The 7,500-nt window shown below is 43.9% G+C and overlaps 1 protein-coding gene across 1 annotated transcript in view; it reads left to right on the top strand.

Moving 5' to 3' along the window:
- LOC139570881 (protein sidekick-2-like) overlaps positions 1-7,500 on the top strand; it is a 524,727-nt gene that overhangs the window by 182,258 nt on the left and 334,969 nt on the right. The window lies entirely within an intron of this gene.

The following is a 7,500-nucleotide window of genomic DNA, read 5'->3' as shown; positions in this document are numbered from 1 at the left end:
GGTGATTGGTGTCTGTACTGTAGGGGTCAGTTAGTAATGTAGTTTATCACAGTGAAAGGCAGGGTGATTGGTGTCTGTACTGTAGGGGTCAGTTAGTAATGTAGTTTATGACAGTGAAAGGCAGGGTGATTGGTGTCTGTACTGTAGGGGTCAGTTAGTAATGTAGTTTATCACAGTGAAAGGCAGGGTGATTGGTGTCTGTACTGTAGGAGTCAGTTAGTAATGTAGTTTATGACAGTGAAAGGCAGGGTGATTGGTGTCTATACTGTAGGAGTCAGTTAGTAATGTAGTTTATGACAGTGAAAGGCAGGGTGATTGGTGTCTGTACTGTAGGAGTCAGTTAGTAATGTTAGTTTATGACAGTGAAAGGCAGGGTGATTGGTGTCTGTACTGTAGGGGTCAGTTAGTAATGTAGTTTATGACAGTGAAAGGCAGGGTGATTGGTGTCTGTACTGTAGGGGTCAGTTAGTAATGTAGTTTATGACAGTGAAATGCAGGGTGATTGGTGTCTGTACTGTAGGGGTCAGTTAGTAATGTAGTTTATCACAGTGAAAGGCAGGGTGATTGGTGTCTGTACTGTAGGGGTCAGTTAGTAATGTAGTTTATGACAGTGGAATGCAGGGTGATTGGTGTCTGTACTGTAGGGGTCAGTTAGTAATGTTAGTTTATGACAGTGAAAGGCAGGGTGATTGGTGTCTGTACTGTAGGGGTCAGTTAGTAATGTAGTTTATGACAGTGAAAGGCACCCTGCCTGATTGATGATGTTCGAACACGTTAATTAGCATCAAAGTAGTTATCATGAAAGACTACAACTCCCTGCATGTCATCTCTAGCTGACACCTTTGCTAACAGGTTTCGTGTCAATTTAAAACTTGCACAAGACAGTTCACAGCACGGTCTATTTAAAGACATGTAGACAATTTATTCACTGCAACATTTAGCTAACATTAGACAGTTCATCAAGAGATTCTTACCATTGCCTCGATTCGGCAGTCTGGTCCAGATCATCATGGTATTTGTAGGTCTTTATGACAGCCTCATTAGCAGCTAATTAGCATTTCATTTTTTGTGGGTAAATACAAGCAAATATATTGACAAGTCACGTTGTCCGAGAAATATTAACATGGTTATCAAAAGAGTAAGCCATGCCAGAGTAAGCCAACATGAAACACAGACCTTATTTTAATTGTTTCTAAAATCCCCTTTGGGAAAAAATGAATAGCTGTAGTAGACAGTAGTGTTAGTTTATCACAGTGAAAGGCTGACTGTAGTCAACCTGGGCTGTAGTAGACAGTAGTGTTAGTTTATCACAGTGAAAGGCTGACTGTAGTCAACCTGGGCTGTAGTAGACAGTAATGTTAGTTTATCACAGTGAAAGGCTGACTGTGGTCAACCTGGGCTGTAGTAGACAGTAGTGTTAGTTTATCACAGTGAAAGGCTGACTGTAGTCAACCTGGGCTGTAGTAGACAGTAGTGTTAGTTTATCACAGTGAAAGGCTGACTGTAGTCAACCTGGGCTGTAGTAGACAGTAATGTTAGTTTATCACAGTGAAAGGCTGACTGTAGTCAACCTGGGCTGTAGTAGACAGTAGTGTTAGTTTATCACAGTGAAAGGCTGACTGTAGTCAACCTGGGCTGTAGTAGACAGTAATGTTAGTTTATCACAGTGAAAGGCTGACTGTAGTCAACCTGGGCTGTAGTAGACAGTAGTGTTAGTTTATCACAGTGAAAGGCTGACTGTGGTCAACCTGGGCTGTAGTAGACAGTAGTGTTAGTTTATCACAGTGAAAGGCTGACTGTAGTCAACCTGGGCTGTAGTAGACAGTAATGTTAGTTCATCACAGTGAAAGGCTGACTGTAGTCAACCTGGGCTGTAGTAGACAGTAGTGTTAGTTTATCACAGTGAAAGGCTGACTGTAGTCAACCTGGGCTGTAGTAGACAGTAATGTTAGTTTATCACAGTGAAAGGCTGACTGTAGTCAACCTGGGCTGTAGTAGACAGTGATGTTAGTTTATCACAGTGAAAGGCTGACTGTAGTCAACCTGGGCTGTAGTAGACAGTAGTGTTAGTTTATCACAGTGAAAGGCTGACTGTAGTCAACCTGGGCTGTAGTAGACAGTAATGTTAGTTCATCACAGTGAAAGGCTGACTGTAGTCAACCTGGGCTGTAGTAGACAGTCATGTTAGTTTATCACAGTGAAAGGCTGACTGTAGTCAACCTGGGCTGTAGTAGACAGTAGTGTTAGTTTATCACAGTGAAAGGCTGACTGTAGTCAACCTGGGCTGTAGTAGACAGTAGTGTTAGTTTATCACAGTGAAAGGCTGACTGTAGTCAACCTGGGCTGTAGTAGACAGTAATGTTAGTTCATCACAGTGAAAGGCTGACTGTAGTCAACCTGGGCTGTAGTAGACAGTAGTGTTAGTTTATCACAGTGAAAGGCTGACTGTAGTCAACCTGGGCTGTAGTAGACAGTAATGTTAGTTTATCACAGTGAAAGGCTGACAGTAGTCAACCTGGGCTGTAGTAGACAGTAATGTTAGTTTATCACAGTGAAAGGCTGACTGTAGTCAACCTGGGCTGTAGTAGACTGTAGTGTTAGTTTATCACAGTGAAAGGCTGACTGTAGTCAACCTGGGCTGTAGTAGACTGTAGTGTTAGTTTATCACAGGGAAAGGCTGACTGTAGTCAACCTGGGCTGTAGTAGACAGTAATGTGAGTTCATCACAGTGAAAGGCTGACTGTAGTCAACCTGGGCTGTAGTAGACAGTAATGTGAGTTTATCACAGTGAAAGGCTGACTGTAGTCAACCTGGGCTGTAGTAGACAGTAATGTTAGTTTATCACAGTGAAAGGCAGGGTCTTTGGTGCCTTTACTTTATTTAATTTGATACACAAACACACACACACAAACACACACAAACACACACACACAAACACACACACACACACACATACTGATTGTTAGTTGGTATTTGTGATACACACACACACACACAGCTTATGTGAGACACACACACACACACACACACACACACACACACACACACACACACACACACACACACACACACACACACACACACACACACACACACACACACACACACACACACACACACAACTCCACAGTCTCCTCCTGTAGTTATCAGTGTATACAGCCAGGGCTGTAGTAGACAGTAATGGTATTAAATACAACTCCACAGTGTCCTCCTGTAGTTATCAGTGTATACAGCCAGGGCTGTAGTAGACAGTAATGTTATTAAATACAACTCCACAGTGTCCTCCTGTAGTTATCAGTGTATACAGCCAGGGCTGTAGTAGACAGTAATGGTATTAAATACAACTCCACAGTGTCCTCCTGTAGTTATCAGTGTATACAGCCAGGGGTGTAGTAGACAGTAATGGTATTAAATACAACTCCACAGTCTCCTCCTGTAGTTATCAGTGTATACAGCCAGGGCTGTAGTAGACAGTAATGGTATTAAATACAACTCCACAGTGTCCTCCTGTAGTTATCAGTGTATACAGCCAGGGCTGTAGTAGACAGTAATGTTATTAAATACAACTCCACAGTGTCCTCCTGTAGTTATCAGTGTATACAGCCAGGGCTGTAGTAGACAGTAATGGTATTAAATACAACTCCACAGTGTCCTCCTGTAGTTATCAGTGTATACAGCCAGGGCTGTAGTAGACAGTAATGGTATTAAATACAACTCCACAGTGTCCTCCTGTAGTTATCAGTGTATACAGCCAGGGCTGTAGTAGACAGTAATGTTATTAAATACAACTCCACAGTGTCCTCCTGTAGTTATCAGTGTATACAGCCAGGGCTGTAGTAGACAGTAATGGTATTAAATACAACTCCACAGTGTCCTCCTGTAGTTATCAGTGTATACAGCCAGGGCTGTAGTAGACAGTAATGGTATTAAATACAACTCCACAGGGTCCTCCTGTAGTTATCAGTGTATACAGCCAGGGCTGTAGTAGACAGTAATGTTATTAAATACAACTCCACAGTCTCCTCCTGTAGTTATCAGTGTATACAGCCAGGGCTGTAGTAGACAGTAATGGTATTAAATACAACTCCACAGTGTCCTCCTGTAGTTATCAGTGTATACAGCCAGGGCTGTAGTAGACAGTAATGGTATTAAATACAACTCCACAGTGTCCTCCTGTAGTTATCAGTGTACACAGCCAGGGCTGTAGTAGACAGTAATGGTATTAAATACAACTCCACAGTGTCCTCCTGTAGTTATCAGTGTATACAGCCAGGGCTGTAGTAGACAGTAATGGTATTAAATACAACTCCACAGTGTCCTCCTGTAGTTATCAGTGTACACAGCCAGGGCTGTAGTAGACAGTAATGGTATTAAATACAACTCCACAGTGTCCTCCTGTAGTTATCAGTGTACACAGCCAGGGCTGTAGTAGACAGTAATGGTATTAAATACAACTCCACAGTGTCCTCCTGTAGTTATCAGTGTATACAGCCAGGGCTGTAGTAGACAGTAATGGTATTAAATACAACTCCACAGTGTCCTCCTGTAGTTATCAGTGTATACAGCCAGGGCTGTAGTAGACAGTAATGTTATTAAATACAACTCCACAGTGTCCTCCTGTAGTTATCAGTGTATACAGCCAGGGCTGTAGTAGACAGTAATGTTATTAAATACAACTCCACAGTGTCCTCCTGTAGTTATCAGTGTATACAGCCAGGGCTGTAGTAGACAGTAATGGTATTAAATACAACTCCACAGTGTCCTCCTGTAGTTATCAGTGTATACAGCCAGCGGTGTAGTAGACAGTAATGGTATTAAATACAACTCCACAGTGTCCTCCTGTAGTTATCAGTGTATACAGCCAGCGGTGTAGTAGACAGTAATGGTATTAAATACAACTCCACAGTGTCCTCCTGTAGTTATCAGTGTATACAGCCAGGGCTGTAGTAGACAGTAATGTTATTAAATACAACTCCACAGTGTCCTCCTGTAGTTATCAGTGTATACAGCCAGGGCTGTAGTAGACAGTAATGTTATTAAATACAACTCCACAGTGTCCTCCTGTAGTTATCAGTGTATACAGCCAGGGCTGTAGTAGACAGTAATGGTATTAAATACAACTCCACAGTGTCCTCCTGTAGTTATCAGTGTATACAGCCAGGGCTGTAGTAGACAGTAATGGTATTAAATACAACTCCACAGTGTCCTCCTGTAGTTATCAGTGTATACAGCCAGCGGTGTAGTAGACAGTAATGGTATTAAATACAACTCCACAGTCTCCTCCTGTAGTTATCAGTGTATACAGCCAGGGCTGTAGTAGACAGTAATGTTATTAAATACAACTCCACAGTGTCCTCCTGTAGTTATCAGTGTATACAGCCAGGGCTGTAGTAGACAGTTCCTACTGCTAGTTTAAGACCGGAGCCTGTTAGCTACTATTCCAACTCAGTATCCTGTATACAGATCAGTGTGTGCAGCCAGGGCTGATTGTAGACTGTTAGTAAAACTATTTTAAGACAGTGAGAGACACTGATAGCCTGGGGGTTAGGCTCTTCCTGTAGGTGTCAGTTCTATAGCCAGTCACTGCTAGTTTCTAACAGTGTCATGTCCTGACATACAGCCCAGACAAGGGTTAGGCTCTTCGTGTAGGTTTCAGTTCTATAGCCAGTCACTGCTAGTTTCTAACAGTGTCATGTCCTGACATATAGCCCAGACCAGGGTTAGGCTCTTCCTGTAGGTGTCAGTTCTATAGCCAGTCACCGCTAGTTTCTAACAGTGTCATGTCCTGACATATAGCCCAGACCAGGGTTAGGCTCTTCCTGTAGGTGTCAGTTCTATAGCCAGTCAATGCTAGTTTCTAACAGTGTCATGTTCTGACATACAGCCCAGACCAAGGTTAGACTCTTCCTGTAGGTGTCAGTTCTATAGCCAGTCAATGCTAGTTTCTAACAGTGTCATGTCCTGACATACAGCCCAGACCAGGGTTAGGCTCTTCCTGTAGGTGTCAGTTCTATAGCTAGTCAATGCTAGTTTCTAACAGTGTCATGTCCTGACATACAGCCCAGACCAGGGTTTGGCTCTTCCTGTAGGTGTCAGTTCTATAGCCAGTCACCGCTAGTTTCTAACAGTGTCATGTCCTGACATACAGCCCAGACCAGGGTTAGGCTCTTCCTGTAGGTGTCAGTTCTATAGCCAGTCAATGCTAGTTTCTAACAGTGTCATGTCCTGACATACAGCCCAGACCAGGGTTAGGCTCTTCCTGTAGGTGTCAGTTCTATAGCCAGTCAATGCTAGTTTCTAACAGTGTCATGTCCTGACATACAGCCCAGACCAGGGTTAGTTACTGTGTGTTGGTTCTGTCCTCCGGTCTCTCTCCGGTCGGTCGGAGCATTAATATGCCGGGGCATGCTGCGGCTGGGCAGACTGGCTGGCTGTGTTGACATGGCGACAGCCCTGGTCCTAATTGTCCAGGAGTCTGTTTAATATGCCCTGATCAGGGCTCGGCTGACAGAAACACACAGTGTGTGTGTGTGTGTGTGTGTGTGTGTGTGTGTGTGTGTGTGTGTGTGTGTGTGTGTGTGTGTGTGTGTGTGTGTGTGTGTGTGTGTGTGTGTGTGTGTGTGTGTGTGTGTGTGTGTGTGTGTGTGTGTGTGTGTGTGTGTGTGTGTGTGTGTGTGTGTGCGTGCGTGCGTGCGTTTATTGGCGTGCATTTGGTGTGTCTGTGTGCACACTGACACAAATACACAAACACACACACAGCTACACTGCACCAGCTGTATTCATGTCCCAGGCCTTCTTGAGCTACCAGACTGTTTTTCTCTGTGTGTGAGTGTGTGCTAGCCTTAGCAGACGTGTGATTTTCTGCTGTAGTCTATCAGTGTTTATGGCTACAGGAATGTCCTCTACCCACTAGTATCTCCTACAGGAATGTCCTCTACCCACTAGTATCTCCTACAGGAATGTCCTCTACCCACTAGTATCTCCTACAGGAATGTCCTCTACCCACTAGTATCTCCTACAGGAATGTCCTCTACCCACTAGTATCTCCTACAGGAATGTCCTCTCCCCACTAGTATCTCCTACAGGAATGTCCTCTACCCACTAGTATCTCCTACAGGAATGTCCTCTACCCACTAGTATCTCCTACAGGAATGTCCTCTACCCACTAGTATCTCCTACAGGAATGTCCTCTCCCCACTAGTATCTCCTACAGGAATGTCCTCTCCCCACTAGTATCTCCTACAGGAATGTCTTCTACCCACTAGTATCTCCTACAGGAATGTCCTCTAACCACTAGTATCTCCTACAGGAATGTCCTCTACCCACTAGTATCTCCTACAGGAATGTCCTCTACCCACTAGTATCTCCTACAGGAATGTCCTCTACCCACTAGTATCTCCTACAGGAATGTCCTCTACCCACTAGTATCTCCTACAGGAATGTCCTCTACCCACTAGTATCTCCTACAGGAATGTCCTCTAACCACTAGTATCTCCTACA

Source organism: Salvelinus alpinus, chromosome 1 (assembly GCF_045679555.1).
Source record: "Salvelinus alpinus chromosome 1, SLU_Salpinus.1, whole genome shotgun sequence".
Taxonomy (NCBI): Eukaryota; Metazoa; Chordata; class Actinopteri; order Salmoniformes; family Salmonidae; genus Salvelinus; species Salvelinus alpinus.
This window is presented reverse-complemented; position numbering and strand designations above follow the sequence as displayed.